This window comes from Triticum aestivum, chromosome 1D, assembly GCF_018294505.1.
Source record: "Triticum aestivum cultivar Chinese Spring chromosome 1D, IWGSC CS RefSeq v2.1, whole genome shotgun sequence".
NCBI lineage: Eukaryota > Viridiplantae > Streptophyta > Magnoliopsida > Poales > Poaceae > Triticum > Triticum aestivum.
Genome location: NC_057796.1, coordinates 368,314,523 through 368,337,967, shown reverse-complemented (window position 1 = coordinate 368,337,967; position 23,445 = coordinate 368,314,523). Strand labels below are relative to the sequence as shown.

Sequence of the window (23,445 nt, the reverse complement as noted above, 5' to 3'; positions counted from 1 at the left end):
AGAGTATTAAGTTCATAAGAACAGAGTAACGCCTTAAGCAAGATGACATGATGTAGAGGGATAAATTCATGCAATATGATAAAAAAAAACCATCTTGTTATCCTCGATGGCAACAATACAATACGTGCCTTGCTGCCCCTACTGTCACTGGGAAAGGACACCGCAAGATTGAACCCAAAGCTAAGCACTTCTCCCATTGCAAGAAAGATCAATCTAGTAGGCCAAACCAAACTGATAATTCAAAGAGACTTGCAAAGATAACCAATCATACATAAAAGAATTCAGAGATTCAAATATTGTTCATAGATAAACTTGATCATAAACCCACAATTCATCGGTCTCAACAAACACGCCGCAAAAGAAGATTACATCGAATATATCTCCACGAGAGAGGGGGAGAACATTGTATTGAGATCCAAAAAGAGAGAAGAAGCCATCTAGCTAATAACTATGGACCCGAAGGTCTGAGGTAAACTACTCACACTTCATCGGAGGGGCTATGGTGTTGATGTAGAAGCCCTCCATGATCGATGCCCCCTCCGGCGGAGCTCCGGAACAGGCCCCAAGATGGGATCTCGTGGGTACAGAAGGTTGCGGCGGTGGAATTAGGTTTTTGGCTCCGTATCTGATCCTTTGTCATCGGTATGTTACTTGCCCGAGATTCGATCGTCGGTATCACCATACCTAGTTCAATCTTGTTACCGGCAAGTCTCTTTACTCGTTCCGTAATGGATCATCCCGTAACTAAATCATTAGTCACATTGCTTGCAAGGCTTATAGTAATGTGCATTACCGAGAGGGCCCAGAGATACCTCTCCGACAATCGGAGTGACAAATCCTAATCTTGATCTATGCCAACTCAACAAACACCATCGGAGACACCTGTAAAGCATCTTTATAATCACCCAGTTACGTTGTGACGTTTGATAGCACACTAAGCGTTCCTCCAGTATTCGGGAGTTGCATAATCTCATAGTCATAGGAACATGTATAAGTCATGAAGAAAGCAATAGCAATAAACTAAATGATCATAGTGCTAAGCTAACAGATGGGTCTTGTCCATCACATCATTCTCTAATGATGTGATCCCGTTCATCAAATGACAACACATGTCTATGGCTAGGAAACTTAACCATCTTTGATTAACGAGCTAGTCAAGTAGAGGCATACTAGGGACACTCTGTTTTGTCTATGTATTTACACATGTACTAAGTTTCCAGTTAATACAATTATAGCATGAATAATAAACATTTATCATGATATAAGGAAATATAAATAACAACTTTATTATTGCCTCTAGGGCATATTTCCTTCATCAGCAGCTTGGCTGTCCCACTCTACTTGGTGAAGTTGCACGATGCCCCTTCTTCAATGTTGAGTGGGATCTTGAACCTCGAGTGGGCCGTCCTGCCTCCAGGCATTATAGAAGCGGCGACACCCGATGTCGCAGTGGCCACAGCGACCTTTTTCGCAGCTCGAACCCTAGCGAGCAACGCCCTGTACAGGAAGGTCTTCCCAGTGCCTCCCGGGCCATCGACGAAGAAGACGCCCCCTTCGCCGTCGTCAATTGATGCTACTATCTCGTCATAGGCTTTCCTCTGCTCAGGGTTTAGTGAGGACTCCAGGGATTTTTCGTCCTCGGCAACCTCGATGACCTCCCGAGCCTCGCCTTCTATGTTGTCATAAGTATCATCGATGTCCGGAAGAGGGAACAACTTTATGTCCTTTCCCATGGACTGCAGCATTCCCCTAATATCAAGCAACACCATCTGCTCCACCATGATTGGGCATGTGTGATGTCGCCTGTAGTCGTCAGACATCGCCTCAAGGTGCCTATCCCAAAGACCGCGAACGTCGCCAGGCTTGCAAAATACCAAGATTGTTGCAAAGAGCCTCCTGAGCGAAATCAGCATGGCCCACAGCTCGGACTCCGTCGGACACTCGTCGAGCGTGTTGTCGGACTCGATGAGACCCCTCCTCTCGGCGGCCTCACGGAAGGTATCACACAACACACCATCCATAGTTTTTAGGTCTTCGAAGGACACTGAACCTGGTACGTGGTTTAGAAGCACCCTTAGAAAGTACCGCTCCCCCTCGGCGGGATTGGCTGACACGATTCGGCCTACTTGGTAACCTTGTACCCTTTCCTACCAATTATTTGTTCTTTGCCAAGTGAAACTTCGTGGGAAGTCCTTGTACAGAATATCTCGAGCCCACACGTGCTCTTGGTTAGCCACGAAATACTCCGTCAACATAGACTTTGATGAGTTATCATTGGCGAGGACGTCATTCAGGTTCTCTCCCGCTTTGAATGTGACCTTGTGCATGTTTGGGAGATGTAGCGGCAACAGCAGGACCGCCAGGTGGTTCTCACAAAGGGTGAAGCCGAATATCCTCCACATCGCCTCTGGTGGAGTTACCCACCTTGTGTCGATAAATCTCTTGATCTCATCTATGTTGCCTTGGGCGTCAGGTTGGTCGATATTGAACAAAGTCTGATCATGACCCTTGTATATGTACTTATACAGGTACTTGACGGCCTTAATGCAAGAGCGCACCTCCACATTGATGTGGCAGTTGAACATCCGTAGGAGGTAAGGGTTGTAAGGAACAACCCATTTGTTGTCTAGCATTTTACGGCGGACCTTCGTTGAGCGACCGTCTTTCCTTCTTCGGTAAACAGGGTAGGAGTCCTTGCCCTGTACGGTGGTCTCGTTGAAATCCCATGGGTACCTGCATTTGCACAAGCCCTCTTGCATGCACGCGTTGTTGGGGTTCAGGACCCACATGGGCCGTGCATCATATGCTTCACGACCATGGCGTAGAGCTCCGGGTACTTATGCTTGTCTGGGAGGTCGGCAGATATGAGACGATCGTACTGCTCTGGCACAAGAAGCTTATATCTCGAATCCATAATCAACAGGAAATGGGCATGCGGGAGGCCCCTCTTCTGGAACTCTACCACATATATGTACGCCTTCACAACGCCTAGTATATTTTTCTTCGTCAGCATATCTTTCATTGTCTCCAGCTTGGACTTGAACACTCGGGCCACAAGATCTGGTTGGTCCTGCGGGGTTTGGCCTGGAAACAACTCATCCTGTATCTCCTGCCAGTTTGGGTTGCAGGTCATCGTCAGGAAGATGGCAGGCTTGCCGTACGTCTGCACCAATGCCATGGCGTCCATATGCCTCTGCTTCATGTCACGGAAGCCCCCTGGAGTGACCATGGGAGAACAGTCCTAGTGCCAATAGAGCTCACTCGTGTCTCCCCTGCCGTGATGCTATCGACAACACCTTGGTATAAGTCGGCACGTAGCTCAGCCTGGTGGTTCCTAATCCATTTTAACCTGCATCCCTCGATCTTTATGTACATGTCGACCCCCCCCCCCCCACACACACACACACACTGCTGGAACAGACATCCTCCGTATAGTATGGGGTTAAATATCGCAGGACGTGTTTGCATCATGATTTAAAAAATGAAGCTCCAGACACCGGCCACGTGGAGGGACTTTAGTCCCGGTTCGTATATAAACCGGGACTAAAAAAGTGGCCTTTAGTACCGACCCTTTAGTCCTCTGAAACCGGGACAAATGGGCGTTTTTCTACTAGTGGCCATTGGCCCATGTATCTCCACTTCCACCTACCCCTTCGTCCCTAGTACTATAAATACCCCCTAGGGTTCAGACTTTCCCCCATGTGTGGAACCTACCTTGACCTCCTTTGGAGATGAATCTTTCATAGAAGCTACTCTTTCTCTTGTGAGATTCAAGTAGATCTAGTCAATCTTCCTTGCGAGGTTCTATTGGATCGGTGGACCGGCCGGTGAGAGGAAGCGGTTTCAACAAGGGTGAGATTGGTTTGGCTCGTGAGATCCGGAGGCTCTCCCGTTGGGGTTTGTTGCCGGGTAATCGAGGCTAGATAGGTTTCATCGTTTACCCCTTTGTATCTTTGTGTTTGCCCGTGTTCTTCCGCATTTCCCTCGATTTCCCCTCTCGTGTATCTTTGTATCTTACTGTGTTTGCCCACGTGTTTTTCCGCATTAATGTTTTTGTTTTGACCAGAATCCAGAACAAATAGTCAATACATGCAAAGGGATTTAATATGGGATGGTAGCTGCAATAAAGAAATAAAAGAGCAACTGACTATGCAGATTTTAAACACCACAATATGCCCTATGAATGCTCATTACAACCAATGATTCTTTTTTTTACCTGAACAACCAATGATTCTTATAGCAAAGAGCAGTGACCAGAAGTTGCAAGACATAACTTCTATTTCAGAATGCGCAGAACTAATTTTACTCGAGGAGAACATATTGTATCTTTTAACCTTCTCAAAGGTGGTAATCTCTACAAATTTCTTCGTGGCAAGAATGATTGCCAAATGATTGCAGCACGGAGTATCACATCCATGACAAACCACACTTACATGATTTAAATTGAAAATACCATGCTTGGCTGCTTTTCAGTGATAGACTAAATACCAGAGACATGCTTCGCAGACGACACTGGAATGTCACTGATGTCTTTCACTGTGCGTGTTTTTTTTTTGGAGAATGTCTCACTGTGTGTTGTGTCCCACAAGGTGCACTGAGGATTGGATGCATCTCTTTTTTGGCTGCAACTTTAGCATCAGGATATGGAACTATCTACAGATTCACTGGCAGCAGGGTAACTCCATTGAGCTGAGTTTTATGTTGACAAAGCAGCAGCTTGGTCACCCATTCTTCACTGAGGTTGTTATTCTAGCTGCCTGGCACATTTGGAAAGAGAGAAATGAAGCTATTTTTCAGAATGTGTTGCCATCTTTTAGATCCTGGAGAAGCAAATTTAGGCATGAGGTCACCCTGCACTTGCATAGGGTGAAAGCCAAGTACCCACAACAGTTTGCAATATGGATTGACTCTCTGTTATAGCTAGCTGACTCTCTAACCTTTGCAAATCTTTTGTATATGACTTTACTAATCAATAAATTTGATGTGGGGTTTTCACCCTGCAGTCTTCGTTGTCAACTGCAGTGAAGAAGCCATGTTATAACTAATAGACCGAACTGGCCGTCAACACGGGGAGCGCGAACAGAGCCATCGGCTCACTGTGAAGTGCATTAGAATGCGCGCGATGCTGAGCACAATCTTCGCCTGGCCAAGATAGTTAACATCCTTTCCCATCTGAAACCCCAAAAAGACCACAAACAAAGCTAAGATGTTTTCAGTCAAATGGCATCATATGCACAAGGTTGCAGTGCCAAGACCATATCGACTTACCATAGAGGGTCCCATTTGGCTGGTACTCAAAGACAAGCATTCCTCAGAACGGATCAGACTCCTTGCAATATCTCACCATCTTCACGATGTTTTCGTGACCCATCTGGCTATTTCTATCACCTGAAAGACCCAAAATACCAGGAGATGTGATCAAAGAGCCATGTAAAATGTCCTGTAAAATCTAAGTATCTGTTTAAGCTAAAGAGTAATTTGCCTCCTAGAAGTAAAGCTCAACATAGTTCGTCCAGTAGTGCAAACAAAAGCTACTTGCGACAGCACAAATCAAACATTAGCAAACATGAGGGCAGCTTTCAGGAACATTAGGGAACCTCAGAGAATATATGACCCATTGCGCCACAGGCGCAAGTGGTGAAATTATACCGGAATTGAAGTCATAAGTTCTATCTTGTATATGAAGAGAGTTACAGCATTTTGTCCTTCAAAAGAGCTATTCCTTTTGCCCGGCTGAAACAAATGAAACATACGATTTGTAAATAACCCATTCCTTGTTAGAATATAAATTTGAGAATAGGTATCATCCTACCATTGGCACAACAGGCAATGCTTCACCCTTAGAAAGAACAACCCTAGTAGGACCTTGGGAGGCCGAATATGACCCCAGGAGTTATGTTGTGCTGGGGCAGAAAGGCCTTTCCATCCAAGTCTTGTTGTGCTGCCAAGAAAAGAGACAATATGATTATGTAAAAAGGATATTATATGAATGTATTGGCATATCATAAAGGTTATTATAGGAACAGGTAAGCACGGAGTTACTCCACTGTCCATCAATATAAAAGCAAAAAAATATTGATACAACCCAAACTTCAGAAATCAGGTAATAAGGCAGTTTTTTCGAATTAGAAAAGAAAACATTTAGGTCATATAAAAGTTCTTTAATGGCGTGCAAGAATGGCTGCATAATCGTTTTATCATCAATTGTATGTTCGACGTTGTCATTACCAGATGAACTCTTTCCGAGATAATGTTTGAAGGTGTTGTCCAAACTGGCAATGTATCAATTAAATCTATGCACCAGACCTACGACAAGAGTTCTTCTGAGTGCTTGAACTATATAATATAAAAGGTAAAGCATTAACAATACTCTAGGGGAAACAGAAATTAGAAGCTCAAACAAATATCAATGAGCAGCAATTTCCTAGAAATGCAAAATATAACTATATTGTGTCTTTGTACATTGTCTTATCGCTGCTCTTTCTAGGCAATTGTCTTATCATCAATTGGTAGAATGATATCATAAGTAATAATACTGAAACTTGGCAAGATAAACAAATGGTTTTATTCTTACACAACATACAAAGTTCTGTACCTTAATCCTTATTACTCTAGTATTGAATGCCACACTTGAAACCACTATTTTAATGAATCTGAATATTATCTAGAAATATAAGATGGTTATTTGCCCCTTTTAGCAAACAATTTCTTTGAATGGAGAAAAAATCAATGCTGACCCAGAAATATAACAATGATATATTACACAAGTTTATGCAAAGTATGCCATCCTCTTTCAGTGTTGTTTAATCTCTAAAATGCAACCAACTTGCATCAATATCTACATACACAATTCTTAATCCATTCACATGTTTTACTGACATCCTGCACCATAATTCAAGCTCACTTTCCTTATAGCCTCTGGTAGGTGTCTATAAAGTAGTAAAGCCAATGAATAAAAAAAAGGAAGAATAAAATAACCGATATAATATAGTTCATTAAAGTAGAGATTACACAACGCTCTCCGAACTACCCATTAATCGGGATGTAGAAAAACATTGAATGAATAACTTACATAGTCTGGCCATTGTCGCCTTAGTTCTGATCATGTACCGCAGCTGGCAAAATAATCAAGAATGGCTTCAAAATTACATTTGATTTCAAGGTTTAGCCTGCAACAATTGCAATAGGGTCAGGGTAATAACAAATACTTCAAAGCCGCAGAACATCATGAATGTTGATTCTTTCTTATTTAAAAAATTGATCAATAGGTTGTGCATCCAAAATCATAATACAGGAAACTTATTTGAAGTAGTGAAAGTAGACTAAAATCAGAATAAAGTACTCCAAGGTGTGGACACCAAAACACACAATATCACATCAGGATATATGAACACCATTAGAAATTATTATAGACGATACTTCTGAGATTAGTTGTAAACTCTTAATCAATGATGTATCAGATAAGACAACTTTATGCACACCGATTGAAAAATTAAGAGAAAATAGATTAAATGCACTTAAACAAAATAGAACGCCTTATAAGTGAGCAATACAACCATGCTTTTTAACTATTAAGGCTGATTCAACCATGGTGTTGCAATGGACATTCTGCCCTTCACAGCAAGGTTTAAAAACAGTTTCAGTTTCAGAGCAGACACTGAAAAAGCAATGCTTTAAATGGGATGGAACTATTTCATACCACAAGTCTTTCATACCCCAAGGCTTATTATGTTAGCAGATCAGTAGGTTTGGCCCTGTCTAGAGGACCAAACCAGGGCATAGCAAAAAACACTAATCTGAATAATCAAATGCCCATCAAGAAAACAATGGGCAGCCCCAGTGCATGTAGCTCCCGCTTGCGCAGGGTCTGGGGAAGGGTCCGACCACTTTGGGTCTATTGTACGCAGCCTTTCCCTACATTTCTGCAAGAGGCTGTTTCCAGGACTTGAACCCGTGACCTCATGGTCACAAGGCAGCAGCTTTACCATCAAGAAAACAATGGACCACTCTAATTTATAGTACTTGCAAAAAATTGCATATCACTAATTCAAGATAAAGATGACTGATACGAACCCAGATGATCTTTGAAATATGTAGCCACCAACCGCAATGTCCAACATCGTTGAATATGTACTTATCCGAACCACAGTAAAGAAAATAACTGAAAATTGGTTCGACAACACAATTATGCAAAGATAATAGGAACAAAATATGGAACCACTATTTGTAAAACAGAAATCTAACACCACAACAATTAATATTATGAGATTGCAAAATTAGGTTAACACTTGATTACCACATCGAATAGATATCTAGAAACATGTACAAGCTCTTGTCTGACCGTATGGGCTTTACACAGTTCAAAACTGCACAGGAAAAACAGAAAGAAAAGAGTGATGATGTAGAATTTGAAATTGTCTCACCTTTGGAGCACTACAACTGCATTTTAACTGAAGAACATGGTAACAAGGGGAAACTGTGAAATCTCTTGTAACAACGACATGAAAGGGGCTGTAGTGAAGGGAAATCGCTTGTAACGACGGCGCAAGGATGCAGTCAAAAACAGGAGAACAACCTGTGAAGACGGAAAAATGATCAGACGGACGAAGGATCCTTCAAAATAAATAGGGGACTAATGTAATCAACTTCAAAACAACAACCATATCATATTACAGAGATCACAAAATGGTTAATCAGGCCTGATCAGGAAGCTCTTTTACCTTCCCCTATAAAATAAGGTTGCTATTATGCCTAAAATAAAACTGCATATGAACCTGGACATTTGTGGTGCTATTATCAAGGCATGTGTAGCCCCTGGTACATGATAAACTTGCAAAAAAATAACAAATATTTTGTAAACAGACACATCACACATCTAATTAATTAAAGTCTGCTCCAATACAAATTATGCTAGGCTCTAAGGGGGCAAGCTGCGCTAGGCGACCACGTTCCAAAGCACACCAGGAGCAAAAATTGAACAGAAAAGTAGAGTTGCGGATCAGGGTATGGTTTGGGCAAGTTGCAGTCCAGTAAACTAAGGCAAGGAGTTGTCGCCACCAGGGTACCCTGCAGTAAACTAAGGACACCAGGAACTCAATGACCCGGTCACTGCTTGACCAGCCCACAACAGCATAACCCTATACATGAGGCCAGAAGTGGTAGTAAGGAACCAAGAAACAAGTAGTAGCAGACACAAGAATAAGCAAGATGACCATTGCAACACCACCAACAAATATCCTGGGTCGCCATAACCGAAGAAAGAAAAAAAAGCAAGATATATAGATATACATGCTCTAATTGGCCATAATCAGTCAAGCCATGGCCTACAACATCAAGGGATGCAGATATCATTATTTGAGAAAAAAGTAGGTTGCATTAAATATAAGACCTATTTCTGCGGCGAAAAACATTTAGGCATATAACCGGAACCGACACGAAACATCTGCTTCTTAACTAACATGGAATAAGAGCAGAATAACTAACCCATCAGTACGGCGTAAACTTTTCCAGATATATGTTTTGTTGCGGGTTTTACTATTCTGCACATCCAACACAAACATAATTCTTGATAAATTCTAGCAGATAGATTATTAATTCCATGCTCAAAGTCAATCTTTTTCATTTTGGGAAAAAAATATCTATAGTAGATGAAATTGGTCTATTCGTCACTTAAGCAAATATAGGACTCGACAACAAACCAAGAAATATTATCTAGGAAGGAGCTGCACTAAATGGAGAATAAAAACACCGTAAGTATGGAAATTGGGGGTACCTTGCAAATCAAAGTAGATTTTATAGTTGTTAGTCCGTAAACCATTAATCAGATTACATATCAAACATAAACCAAGTCAAGGTAAATGCTGACAGAAATTTATTCTATAATAACTCTACTATCCTTGTACAACTATATGTATGTTTCTGTGTCTATACTGACACAAATTTATTCTATAATAACTCTACTATCCAAGAAAGCTAAAGCACTGGAATCAAATATGAACTAAGCAGTGTACATTTATTCAAGCTATCGGTAACAGCTTACATTTTCCTGTATGGTGAGTTGGTGACTCTGTTCTTTCAACCAATCCTTTGCAAATGTCACCAAACTTAACGCAGCTGCAATTTCAACTCCATTTGATAGTACCCTTGTATGCAGAACCAATAATATTGCTGAAATCCAATGTTCCATTGCAGGCACACCTGAGAATATAATCAAATTGCCATATGATACTGCTGCATAATTCTCATAGATACATATACAAAAAACACGAAGAAAAGTATACCTGTTTGAAAAGTTTTTTGCATTTGTCATGTAACCCAAGGCTTCACCGTCCCTACTTTTTCCTCTCTACAGTGGAAAACAGACCCGTCATGACTAAATCTTAATAGAACACTTTGCCTAGCTATTGCCTTACTGATATGATGTGTGCAGGAAACCAAATTTCTGAACCTATTTGCAAACAAAACTGCTATCGTTCATTGAGTACAATTGCAGACTAATGTCATCCTGCAGCCACGTTGGAGTATTGTCAAACACCTTGTAGGCAAAATATAAAATAGCATCTGAACAAACAGAAATGAGTATCTGTGGGGATTAAATAAAAAAAATCAGGACCTCGCGTGGGGAGGTTGAAGGCGACGAGGACGCTCTCCCAGCCCGGCCGCTTCTCCGTTCCCGGCCGCCGCCGCCCTGCCTGGCCCGGCCGCCGCTTCCCTGCCCGGCCGCCATCGCCATGACTGGAGCGGGAGAAGAGAAGAGGAGGAAGCGTCGCAGAGGAGGCGAGGGAGAGGAGCAGCGGCGGCGGCAAGAAACACGTCTGCCATCCGCGGACAAGATGGCGCCGCCGCTCGTGTCCGCCTTCTCCATCTACGGACAATATGCCGCCGCCGCTCGGTCCGCCTTCTTGAGCGAGAGAGGAGGCAAGCAGAGAGAGGAGGAGGTGGTGGAGGCGGCGCCGCGCCGGGGCTATGAGGGAGGCGCGGGAGGATAGCGTGGAGGGAGGAGAATGGAGGCGCGGGGACGAGAGAGGATTGGCTAGGGTTTTCACCGCTCCTCGCGGCACTGTACTTTCTTAGACCCATCTGTCATGGACCTATTCAACCAAGTAGGAAGTGGGAAAAAATTTTACCATATCTCACGGCTGTGGTGAAAAATGAGAGGAAAGATTTTACTGTTTACTGAATCAAAGGAACGGGGTTGATTTCGGGACGCACCGATGCCCATATATGCCGGGTATGGCCTTGTGGTTTATAGAAGAAAAGTAGGAAGTGGGAAAAAAAATACATATCTGACGGCTGTGGTGAAAAGTGAGAGGAAAATTTTTACTGTTTACTGAATCGAACAAACGAGGTTGGTTTCGAGACGCACCGATGCCCATATGCCGGGTATGGCCTTGTGGTTTATAGAAGAAATTCAATTCGTGTATACCACTTTGTGGTCCTTCTAGGGTCAAGGCTCAAGAGGGTGTGACTTGTAAGAGGGCCTCCCCCGACCTTCCTCTTGCATGGCCGGCAACGAGCCAACTCCGAGCACCGTTGTCCGCGCTGCCCGCACCGCCGCCCGCTGCACCATCGTCCCGACCTACAAAGGTGGGACGGGACCTCGCCGACCAATGCCGGCAGCATCGTCGGTAGCATGCTGACTCCGGCAAGTAGCACCGCCGGTAGCAATGCTGACTCCGGCAGGTAGCACGGCCGAACGCGGACGGTAGCACCGATGGCCGCTGATGGAAGCACTGTATGCGCTTCCTTGGTAGAATGTAGACTAATTTGGAACAAATTATCTAGTCAGGATGTAGACTAATTCAAAACGGAGGGAGTACTAAATAAGGCTCTCTTTACCTCCTCTTCGGTATATGGGGCCATTAAAGCCTCATTCATGTAGGGAGTAACTTTCGGTTTCACCCTGTTAATAACATTCCAATTCGGATCTGCAACTTCTGAAGTGAACAAGTGTTGAAAATAGCTACAATCAGATTCTTCATTGACTCGTTGTCCTCTTTCCATTCACCACTGTCATCCAACAGTCTACGAATATAGTTCCTTTTCTTCTTGACACAATAAGGACGAATTTTACAACGCTTGGAAATATTGACAGCCGTTCATTGATTCGGATCCAAATGGTTAAATATTGAAAGATAACTGTTACACGGAACCTAAATAGTGGGCCAGGAACTGATTTTGAAATTTAGTCCGGGGATATTATGATGAAAAAAATGTATGTAAAGGTTGAAGTGCTATCCAGCGAGGGAAAGCTGATCACAGAGCTAAGGAAATCAGAGTTTAGACCAGATTAGTGAAAACGAAATCAGAGTGATTATATGGATAGTCGCTAAATTAGCTCCCAAATCAAATCAAAATGCAGTGGTATGCTGTCCAACTATGAGCTTTAGGGGGTGTTTGTTTCAGGGACTAGAAAAAGTCTGTCTTAGAGACTTTTTAACCAAACAAGAGGGACTACTAGGAACTAAAAGTTGCTTTTTGGGACTAAATGAAGAAGACTCTTAAGGAGTCTTTTTTGGGACTTTTCCAACAATGACCCTCCCTGCACCCATTGCCCCGCCGTCCCATGGTTTTGTTTGGTTGTTATTTTTATGTATACTAGGGGTAACATGGTCTTTTACATGTCATTTAATAACCTTTAGGGAGGGACTAGGAATTTTTTAGTCCCAGGAAACAAACAGGGAGGGACTTTTTAGTTGAAACTAGAAAGAGTCTTTTTAGTTGAAACTAGAAAAAGTCTTAGGACTTCTGAACCAAACAGGGCCTTAGGTGCACTTAGCCAACACCATTTCTAACAACGTTGCCTGATTGCTACTCAGGCCGTTTTTATTTACTGCGCATTTAGGGTTTTGTTAAAGTCAAAATTGGTCAAGTTTGACCAAAAATAGAGGAAAATATATAGCCATTAATTAAGGACTCTTGATTGCTGAGTAATGGTAGCATGCAGTTTCACAATTATTTTAGTTTCATGTATTCGGTTCCTTGCCGAATATAAATATTCACTAATGAATACGAAAGACTCTTTTACTATTCTTGGTTTCCCACTCACCCAAGTTCAGTTCAAATAAAATGGCATGAATAGATCGAACACAAGGAAATAGATAATATGATCTGGCAAACATAGACAAAGTTCCACATGTGGCACATGCCTTCCTTCACTTATTTCGCTTCTAGCTCCTTTCTTAGACAAATTTATCGAGGATCTAGAAGGATCTTGCTAGGGCCCAGATGACCTTCACTTCAACTTGATCACCATCGAATTCTCTTTCTTGAGTCCTAATTCTACGGGGTAACTCTAGACGTTCTTCACTCCTAATTCTACGGCTGCAGTCTAGACAGAATTTCAAATTCTTGTCCTCTTCTTGGCTGTCACAGGTTGTGATTACTCTTAGGTCCACCTCTATGTGGAGTTTGTACTATCTACCTTTAGGCAATGCAATCATGTGTGGTCCCAGTGGAAGAATGCACGTGGAACCACAGGGTAGGGACAAGCTACTGCCTCGTTCAAAACTGAAGAGATTGACGCTTTTGCTCCCATAGTCAACGGCAATTGCCTTGACGCTACCATACACAGAGCGGCTTCTCAAACCGAAGTCTTTGAGGTTCAACCTGACCTCAACATAGGTCTCAACTGCTTCCGGAATCACCAAATATGTGATCTCCAACTTGCGGCCAAGGCCTCCATAGATGGTTTGTGTGAATTCCTCAACTTCATCAGGATCAGTAACATCCCAGCCTCGGCGGAAATGACCGCCCCAAGACCCCTCATCATCAGTAGAAGACCCCTCATCGTCTTCTGTGAAAACCAGGTCTTCTGTGAAAACCTCCAAGCAAATGCCACCGTAAGCCTGTAGTATCCCACATGGTCCAGTGAGTACCAAATCCATTCCTTCCTACACATGAAAGCATGAATGTGAAGGATTTTAATTTATTAAATATATAATGCATGTAAAGAGGCATAAAGCATGTAGTAGATATAACATATGGTAGCTAGTGTATACCTCTTGTACTTCCCCCTCGAGCGCCGTATAGATGACAAAACTTTGGTACCAGTCATGGGCGTTCATACGGCTGATACGGAAGTTTGCACGAATGGCCAACACTTGCACCACACGTAAAATTGACACCTCCGTCAAATCTTCATCATCGGAATGCTCCGAGGCAAATGAAGCATCATCCTCACCTCCGTCACCATCCTCATTGGCAGTGTTAATAAACCATCCATGAAACTTCAGTTTGGTTCCATACATGTTCCAATCCCACACTTCACTCATCGGCTGATTGTTGTCACCCTCAAGCAAGGGGAAAAAAGAGATATTAGCAAATAGGATATGTCACTACAGAATGTCATCAACCACCACACAATTGGGACTGGCAATAGGCATATCTATAGTACAAACAACAATATGGACTGACCTTACCTGTTTTACTTCTACATTCCACAAACAGTGAACAGCAACAAAACTAATCACGCCACAAGCAACGTATTGTAGAGCAGGCTGCCCCCCACCCTGAAAAAAAAAAGATGAGATGAGCATATAGAACAAGGCATTTTATTTTCAAGATAATATCAGGTGCAACTCAAGTAGCATAACTCACCTGTGTGGATTGAAAGCAGTTCAGTATGATGATAATTACAGTGTATCGCAAAAATGCGTAATTAAAGAAACGGTTCTTGCTAGCTCTTGGCACAGCGATACAGAGGGCAAGTGCAACACATATACCTGGAACCAAAAAGCAGAAATCCATATTATGTGCTGAGTGATGCAGCAACTGCTCCAATATGCAGAATTTAATACAATAGCTAATCCAAGAGGAAGTTAAAACTTCAAAATAATTTGTTTTTCTTTGTGCATACTGTCTCGGCCCCTTGGGCCACAATTTTTTTTAATCATACCGGCAACAGCAAAAGAGTGGCATGGATCCCATATAGAGCAACCGAGCAAGTAAAACAGCCAAGCAAGCAGGGCGCATCTGAACAAGAATTGGAAACGTTCTAGTTTCAAATCTGCACTTTTCCCTAGTACTAATACTAAAGAATAAACAAAAGATAGAATGTTCTCTTAGATCAACAAGAATAAGAAAATGCTGATAAATACTATTTCGTCCTCGTAGACCAAGAGAAAGAGCTGCAATGATGCAAAAAAATTACTGAGGTCTCACTATAAATACAGGTGATTATGCCAAATGAAGTTGACACGCACAAGTCATAGTGAAGCTGATGTTACTTTTATTCTATTACTAACCACATATCTATAACCATTGCAAGTTTCAGAAGAACAAACCGCAAATGTAATTTGGCACAAACAAAAGAACTTCTATTCTATTACTAACCAGATATTGCAGTGTCGGCAATGAAAAGCATGGAGGCAGCATCTGCGGGTGGGAACACGTGCTGTGCATAACAATGCATATCAGATTAGTTGAACTATTAAACTAAAAACGAACCCACTGACAATATTATCACCAAAAGTTCACTAAAAAGATCTATGACATTTATTGGAGCATAAAAAATTTAGCTACCCTGACCATAACTGAAGTGAACACCACCCAGAAAGTGCTCATAATTCTTAGAAATACACAATATAACTAATAAAAACAAACCTGGATACGGGAAGAAATTCCCAAAACATTGTTTGCTAAACAATGCTTCATAGCAGCACAGCACATGCAAACAAAAAATCCGGGGATTGAAGCCACAGCCCATGACTTGATGACGCCTACTGAAACTCATAAAATCAGATATGCATGAACTTAAACCATATTAAAAAATATTGGTAAATGTAGGCAGCTGGCATCAAACTAGTGTAAGGATGAACCCTTCATGACTTTGTCCTGCTGAGCTAAGATAAATCGAAAGACACCATAACATGAATAGTAATCAAGATCTAGTAAGATGCTAATATCTCAACTTAACAAGGAAAATCTGTCCACAATGAAACAAGTCAACAACAAAGTATGGTTTCAGTTCCATGCCACTTAACTGTACACAATGAATAGTAATCAAAGGAAAGAAGTCAACAAGAAACTATTTCCATGCCACGTAACTGTTGATAAAATATTGAAATCTGCTTTAGCATTGATACTTCATATGCTACTTGCCGTGCAAACTTTTGAGAATTACTACGACATTCCACAATGAGGTGGACAAGACAGCGGTGAGGAGCCTACCAAAAAAAAAGATCATTATGGAGTGCACAAGAGGTCAATCTAATATTTTTTAGTCACCACGTTTTTGTTCCAGCCATAGTATCGAATTGGACCCATCAAAATGAGTAGGAACATACTGTGGATACGCGGAGCATCCAAACGAAACTTGAACAGAGAGAACACTGGCAAAAGCATATCATGCATTTTGGATATCATCATCTCCTGCATAATAGTAGATAAAATAAATAAATTTCATTTAATAGAAACGAATGAATTCAGGTTGCGTAGTTTTCTTAATAAAAAGACAAAATAAATCGTTCTGTTAGCGACTAATAAGATATGCCAAAGGAGACGTCGATGGGCGTGCCTAATCCGACCTCGCGGGGGCGGAGACGAGGAAAAGCGAATGTGAGGAGAGGGGGATCTGAGACGGCGAAGGGCCTAACCCGACCTGGCGGCGGCGGGCGGAAAGACTATGGGGATCGGGGGAGTTGATACGGCAGGACGCCGACTTCGAGTTTCCCTGCTCGAGGTACCGATGAGGACCGGAGGGCGAAACAGCAGAGACAAAAAAAAGTACGAGGAGAAGCACTTACCAGACGGCGACGAGCCCGACGCCGGAAGGTAAAGAGCTGCGGGCGGCAGAGAGGAGAGCAAACCCTAGCTGCCGCGGAGAGGACTAGAGGAGAGCAAACCCTAGTGGCCGCGGAGAGGACTAGAGGAGAGGCGGCTGTGGATGGATGGGACCGATGGGAACGAGATCGTCTAACTTTTATATCCCCACAACTATAATAAATTTAGGACCTTGATTAGCTTTCCGTGGGCACGGACCTCGACTCGATAAGGACCGAACGTTCGGTCTGGACAGGTGGCAGACCGAACAAAACGTTCGATCTGGGAGGGCGATCTACCGAACCGAGTTGTTGGGTGCGGAAACGCTCCAGCCCGAACACCTCCTTCGCGAGAAAGCTTTTTTTTAGAATCCCTTCACGAGCAACCTTGTCGATACATCCGGGTTAAAGAAAATGGGCCAAAAAAAGGCCCAGCGTACGCACACAAAAACCCACAAAGACCCCAGGGATTAAAAAGCTACCAATTGCACACAGACTGGCAAATCAAAATTAGAAAAATTGCCATGGCAAAAATACTTTTATTCACATGGCAAATTTTAGTTTAATTTGTCATGCCAAAATTTACTCCATGTTTGCCATGGCAAATAATATGTTTATTCACATGGCAACTTTTAGTTTAATTTGCCATGGCCATGCCAAAAATACTTTTGTTCACATGGGAAACTTTAGTTTAATTTTCCATGGCAAAAAATACTTTTATTCACATGCCAACTTTAAGTTTAATTTGCCATGGCAACAATTACTCTATTTTTGCCATCGCAAAAATACTTTTATTCACATGGAAAATTTTACTCTATTTTTGCATTTTCCATGGCAAAATAATACTTTTATTCACATGGCAAAAATAGCAAAGAAATACTTTTATTCACATGGCAAATTTTAGTTTAATTTGCCATGGCAAAATTTACTTTTTTTTCCCTGGCAAAAAAATAATTTTGTTCACATGGCAAATTTTAGTTTAATTTGCCCTCGCAAAATTTACTCTATTTCTTCCATGGCAAAAAAAAACTTTTATTCACATGGCTTGTTTTAGTTTAATTTGCCATGCCAAAGTTTACTATATTCTTCCATGGCAAAAATACTTTTATGCACATGGCAAATTTTACTTTGGATTTGCCATGACAATATTCACTCTATTTTTTGCCATGGTGAAACTATTTAATAAGCACAGATGGTATCATAAAAGAATGCGAATTCATGCAAGTATATTGAGCACAACCAACTTGTTTGGTTGAAGAAGCTCCTGTCATGCATACAAGCACAAGAAAAAAGATGAGCTTTGTCTAAAAAAAAGATGAGCTGATTGGAAAGCTACTAACATACACTCTTTCCATGTTGTAGAACAAAGTTGTTTTCCAAATTGTGATTGCTGAAACAATACGAAAAACACAAAAATCAAATAGGCTGCATGTTCTAGCTAACACAAATTTCAGAAAATTGCCATGGCCTTCCATGGCGAAAAAATACTTTTATTCACATGGCTTGTTCTAGTTTAATTTGCCATGCCAAAGTTTACTATATTCTTCCATGGCAAAAATACTTTTATGCACATGGCAAATTTTACTTTGGATTTGCCATGACAATATTCACTCTATTTTTTTGCCATGGTGAAACTATTTAATAAGCACAGATGGTATCATAAAAGAATGCGAATTCATGCAAGTATATTGAGCACAACCAACTTGTTTGGTTGAAGAAGCTCCTGTCATGCATACAAGCACAAGAAAAAAGATGAGCTTTGTCTCAAAAAAGTAAGATGAGCTGATTGGAAAGCTACTGACATACACTCTTTCCATGTTGTAGAAAAAAGTTGTTTTCCAAATTGTGATTGCTGAAACAATACAAAAAACACAAAAATCAAACAGGCTGCATGTTCTAGCTAACACAAATTTCAGAAAATTGCCATGTCAAATTTATAAAAATTGCCATGGCCTTCCATGGCAAAAAAAATACTTTTATTCACATGGCTTGTTTTAGTTTAATTTGCCATGCCAAAGTTTACTATATTCTTCCATGGCAAAAATACTTTTATGCACATGGCAAATTTTACTTTGGATTTGCCATGACAATATTCACTCTATTTTTTTGCCATGGTGAAACTATTTAATAAGCACAGATGGTATCATAAAAGAATGTGAATTCATGCAAGTATATTGAGCACAACCAACTTGTTTGGTTGAAGAAGCTCCTGTCATGCATACAAGCACAAGAAAAAAGATGAGCTGATTGGAAAGCTACTGACATACACTCTTTCCATGTTGTAGAACAAAGTTGTTTTCCAAATTGTGATTGCTGAAACAATACGAAAAACACAAAAATCAAATAGGCTGCATGTTCTAGCTAACACAAATTTCAGAAAATTGCCATGGCCTTCCATGGAAAAAAAATACTTTTATTCACATGGCTTGTTCTAGTTTAATTTTCCATGCCAAAGTTTACTATATTCTTCCATGGCAAAAATACTTTTATGCACATGGCAAATTTTACTTTGGATTTGCCATGACAATATTCACTCTATTTTTTGCCATGGTGAAACTATTTAATAAGCACAGATGGTATCATAAAAGAATGTGAATTCATGCAAGTATATTGAGCACAACCAACTTGTTTGGTTGAAGAAGCTCCTGTCATGCATACAAGCACAAGAAAAAAGATGAGCTTTGTCTCAAAAAAAAATATGAGCTAATTGGAAAGCTACTGACATACACTCTTTCCATGTTGTAGAACAAAGTTGTTTTCCAAATTGTGATTGTTGAAACAATACAAAAAACACAAAAATCAAACAGGCTGCATGTTCTAGCTAACACAAATTTCAAAAAATTGCCATGTCAAATTTATAAAAATTGCCATGGCATTTTTACAAAAGAATTTCCAAGGTTAATTGAAAACAATATCTATAAATTGCCATGGAAAAATAGTACTAGCAGCTTCAGAAATATGGCAAAACATATTATGTTTTCATGCCATGGCAATAAAAACATGATTTTGAAATGGCAACATACTTTGTGTTTCCATGGCAATATATTATGATGTCTTGCCATGGTAAGAAATAATTTAGATTTTGGATGGCTGCAAAAGTTGAGGCGACATGGCAACATATTTTGTGTTTACATGGCAAAAACATATTTTGACTTGCCATCAACTACAATTTCGAAAAACTGCCATGGAAAATTGGTCAATTAGCATCACATCAAAGTAAAAAAGTTTCTGCAATCCATGAATGACAAAGAAAATGAATCATACAAAACATGCATCATACGGATTGAGCTAAACAAGGTGAATCATCATCGGTGCTGAGCTAGTGACATTAAAACTGGACCTGCCCTCCAACTGATAGGTCATGTGCAGCGGACAAGTTCCTGGGCGCCTGAGCGGCCGGACAAGACGATGAGGATGGTCCCGTCACTCATTTGGCACCGTCGCCTCCGGGCGAACGCGAAGCGTCCGAGTTCCCCGGTGTTCGATAAGCCGGAGAAGACGAGGAAGAGGGTCCGGTCGCCCATGGATGTCGTGCTCGGAGAAGACACGACCGTGGTCGGTGAGGGAGTCCTGGACTAAGGGGTCCTCGGGCGTCCGGCCTGTTATCCATGGGCCGGACTGATGGGCTGTGAAGACACGAAGGCCGAAGACTGCACCCGTGTCCGGATAGGACTCTCCTTGGCGTGGAAGGCAAGCTTGGCGATCAACTATGAAGATTCCTTTCTATGTAACCGACTCTATGTAACCCTAGATCTCCCCAATGTCTATATAAACCAGAGAGATTAGTCCGGAGGGGAGATATTCATTACCATAGTCATACAGGCTAGACTTCTAGGGTTTTAGCCATTACGATCTCGTGGTAGATCAACTCTTGTAATACTCATATTCATCAAGATCAATCAAACAGGAAGTAGGGTATTACCTCCATAGAGAGGGCCCGAACCTGGGTAAACATCGTGTCTCCTGTCTCCTGTTACCATCGACCTTAGACGCACAGTTCGGGACCCCCTACCCGAGATCCGCCGGTTTTGACACCGACATTGGTGCTTTCATTGAGAGTTCCACTCTGCCGTCCTCAATAGTTTTGATGGCTCCTTCTATCGTCCATAGCAACGCTGTCCAAGGGGAAACCTTCCTCCCTAGATAGATCTTCGTGTTCGGTGGCTTCGTACTGCGGGCCAACTCGCTTGGCCATCTGGAGCAGATCGAAAGCTACGCCCCTGGCCATCAGGTCAAATTCGAGAGCTTGAACTACGTCGCGGACATCCGTGGAGACTTGATCTTCACTGGATTCGAGACCGCGGCGGCCGCTCCCTGTCGCTCCGATGCACATGACCTAAATCTGCCATCGGACCACACTTAGGAGATCGCTCCTGTAACTGCTCTGGCCTTAGATCCGGAGCAGATCGCGCCATCCGAGGATGGGAAGCTCAACCCCACCATGGAGGCCACTGATCCCGCGGAGTTGGAGCCGCATACAGACTTAAACTCATGGGACATCTGCGTTACCGGAACTCCAAACTCGTCTCCGGCTATAAATTCTGAACCACGCACGTCTGCGGACGCCGAGCTCGATCGGTTATCGATCCTCGAATTCAGCGCCGCAGACATCTTCCAGCGCTCGCCCTTCGGCGATGTGCAAAGCTCATTAAAGAACCTGTCCTTGGCGGGGGACTCACGGCCGAACTATATCCGGTTCAAACTAGGGGCTGATGATGGGGAATTTTGCTTCCCACCCGCCACCCACTTTATAGCCACTGTCGAAGATCTAACCAACACGCTAGACTATGGCTCCGAAGACATCGACGGCATGGACGACGATGCCGATGAGGAGCAAGGCCAAAACCCACCATTCACTGGACGTTGGACGGCCACTTCTTCGTACAAAGTATACATGGTGGATACACCCAAAGAAACTAACGACGATGACAAAGAAAATCCAGTCGAGAATAAACCTCATGAGACACACCCCAAGCGCTGGCGTCCTCGGCGCCGCCCTAAGTCACGTCGTTCAAAGGAAAACAACACTGGCACCGGAGAAAATAATACTCCGGACGACGCCGAAAACAATGAAGACCCTGTTGGAGCAACATCCGAACAGGAGGAACAGGAAAACGGGCAAGTCAGCCCTGATGAACAGGCCATGCCCAACGACTCAGAGGACGGTAGTTATCGTCCACCCTCCGAGGATGAGGAGAGCCTCGCCAACGAGGATTTCATCGTGCCTGAGGCACCCCTCGAGCAGGAGCGCTTCAAGCGCCAGCTAATAGCCACTGCAAGAAGCCTGAAGAAGAAGAAGAAGCAGCTTCAAGCTGATCAAGACCTACTCATTGACAGATGGACTGATGTCCTGGCAGCCGAAGAATACGGCCTCAAGCGCCCAGCCAAGAGCTACCCGAAACGCAGATTGCTACCTCAGTTCGATGAGGAAGCGCCGGAGCCCATACCTCCCTCGCGCAACGAGGACCGACCACCACGCGGTCGGGACAGTGCGGCGGACCGACCACCCCGCGGTCGGGATAAAGCGGCAACTCAGGCCGAACAGCAGCCCGCCCCACCGCCACGTAAAAACAGAGACAAAACAGCTCGGGATTATACATACGACCTTCGGCAGGACCTGGACAGTAGAGCAGGACACACCAGATCAATCTACGGATCGCGAGGACGTTCTTCGACGCGCGATGATGGCTACCTATTCGGACGTGGCAAACCTAGTCACGCCCAGGCCGATAACCGCAGACGGACTCCATCGGAGTTACGCCGCGACGCGGCCCGATATAGAGGCGCTGCGCACCCTCTTTGCTTCACTGACGAAGTAATGGATCATGAATTCCCCAAAGGGTTCAAACCCGTCAATATTGAATCATACGACGGAACAACCGATCCCGCGGTATGGATCGAGGATTTTATTCTCCACATCCATATGGCCCGTGGAGACGACCTCCACGCTATCAAATACCTCCCACTAAAGCTAAAAGGGCTAGCTCGACACTGGTTAAACACCCTGCCTGAAAATTCTATCGGCAGCTGGGAGGACTTGGAAGAAGCCTTCCTTGACAACTTCCAAGGTACATATGTCCGGCCACCAGACGCCGATGACTTAAGTCACATAGTTCAACAACCTGGAGAGTCAGCCAGAAAATTCTGGACTAGGTTCCTAACCAAAAAGAACCAGATCGTTGACTGTCCGGATGCCGAAGCCCTAGCGGCCTTTAAACATAGCATCCGTGACGAATGGCTCGCCCGCCACCTCGGCCAAGAAAAGCCGAAGTCTATGGCAGCCCTCACGGCACTCATGACCCGCTTTTGCGCGAGTGAGGATAGTTGGCTGGCTCGCAGTAAAAACACAACCAACGAGGCAGGCCCCTCTGAGGCCAAAAACAGCACCGACAAGCTCCGGCGCAACAGACACAAACGCCGAAGCAATGGCGATAACACCGACGACACTACAGTTAACGCCGGATTCAGTGGCTCCAAGTCCGGCCAGCGGAAGAAGCCGTATAAAAGGAACAGTGAGGGACCATCCAGCTTGGACCGCATACTCGATCGTCCGTGCCAGATACATGGCACCCCAGACAAACCAGCCAACCATACCAACAGAGATTGCCGGGTTTTTAAGCAAGCCAGCAAGTTAAATGCCGAGAACAAGGAAAAGGGATCGCAGAGCGAGGACGATGACGAGGAG

At 43.1% G+C, this 23,445-nt stretch overlaps 2 long non-coding RNA genes across 13 annotated transcripts; both read right to left on the bottom strand.

Annotated features, from left to right (window-relative positions):
- Positions 1-4,277: 4,277 nt before the first annotated feature.
- On the bottom strand, positions 4,278-11,068 carry LOC123182140 (uncharacterized). 12 transcript variants are annotated; one of them, XR_006492032.1, is made up of 12 exons: positions 10,613-11,068; positions 10,448-10,504; positions 10,281-10,345; positions 10,040-10,197; positions 8,424-8,575; positions 8,074-8,161; positions 7,073-7,169; positions 6,229-6,306; positions 5,813-5,941; positions 5,650-5,733; positions 5,269-5,388; positions 4,278-5,172 (listed from the first exon to the last, which is right to left on the bottom strand). It is a non-coding gene; the product is annotated as an uncharacterized lncRNA (long non-coding RNA). The 12 variants fall into 12 exon arrangements; XR_006492027.1 differs by lacking the exon at positions 6,229-6,306 and adding an exon at positions 9,484-9,539 and having other exon boundaries at positions 5,269-5,733; positions 10,613-11,067; XR_006492029.1 differs by lacking the exon at positions 6,229-6,306 and having other exon boundaries at positions 10,613-11,066.
- Positions 11,069-14,169: 3,101 nt separating this feature from the next.
- Positions 14,170-14,715, bottom strand: LOC123170217 (uncharacterized). Its single transcript, XR_006485097.1, has 3 exons — positions 14,599-14,715; positions 14,421-14,510; positions 14,170-14,276 (listed from the first exon to the last, which is right to left on the bottom strand). It is a non-coding gene; the product is annotated as an uncharacterized lncRNA (long non-coding RNA).
- Positions 14,716-23,445: the final 8,730 nt, after the last annotated feature.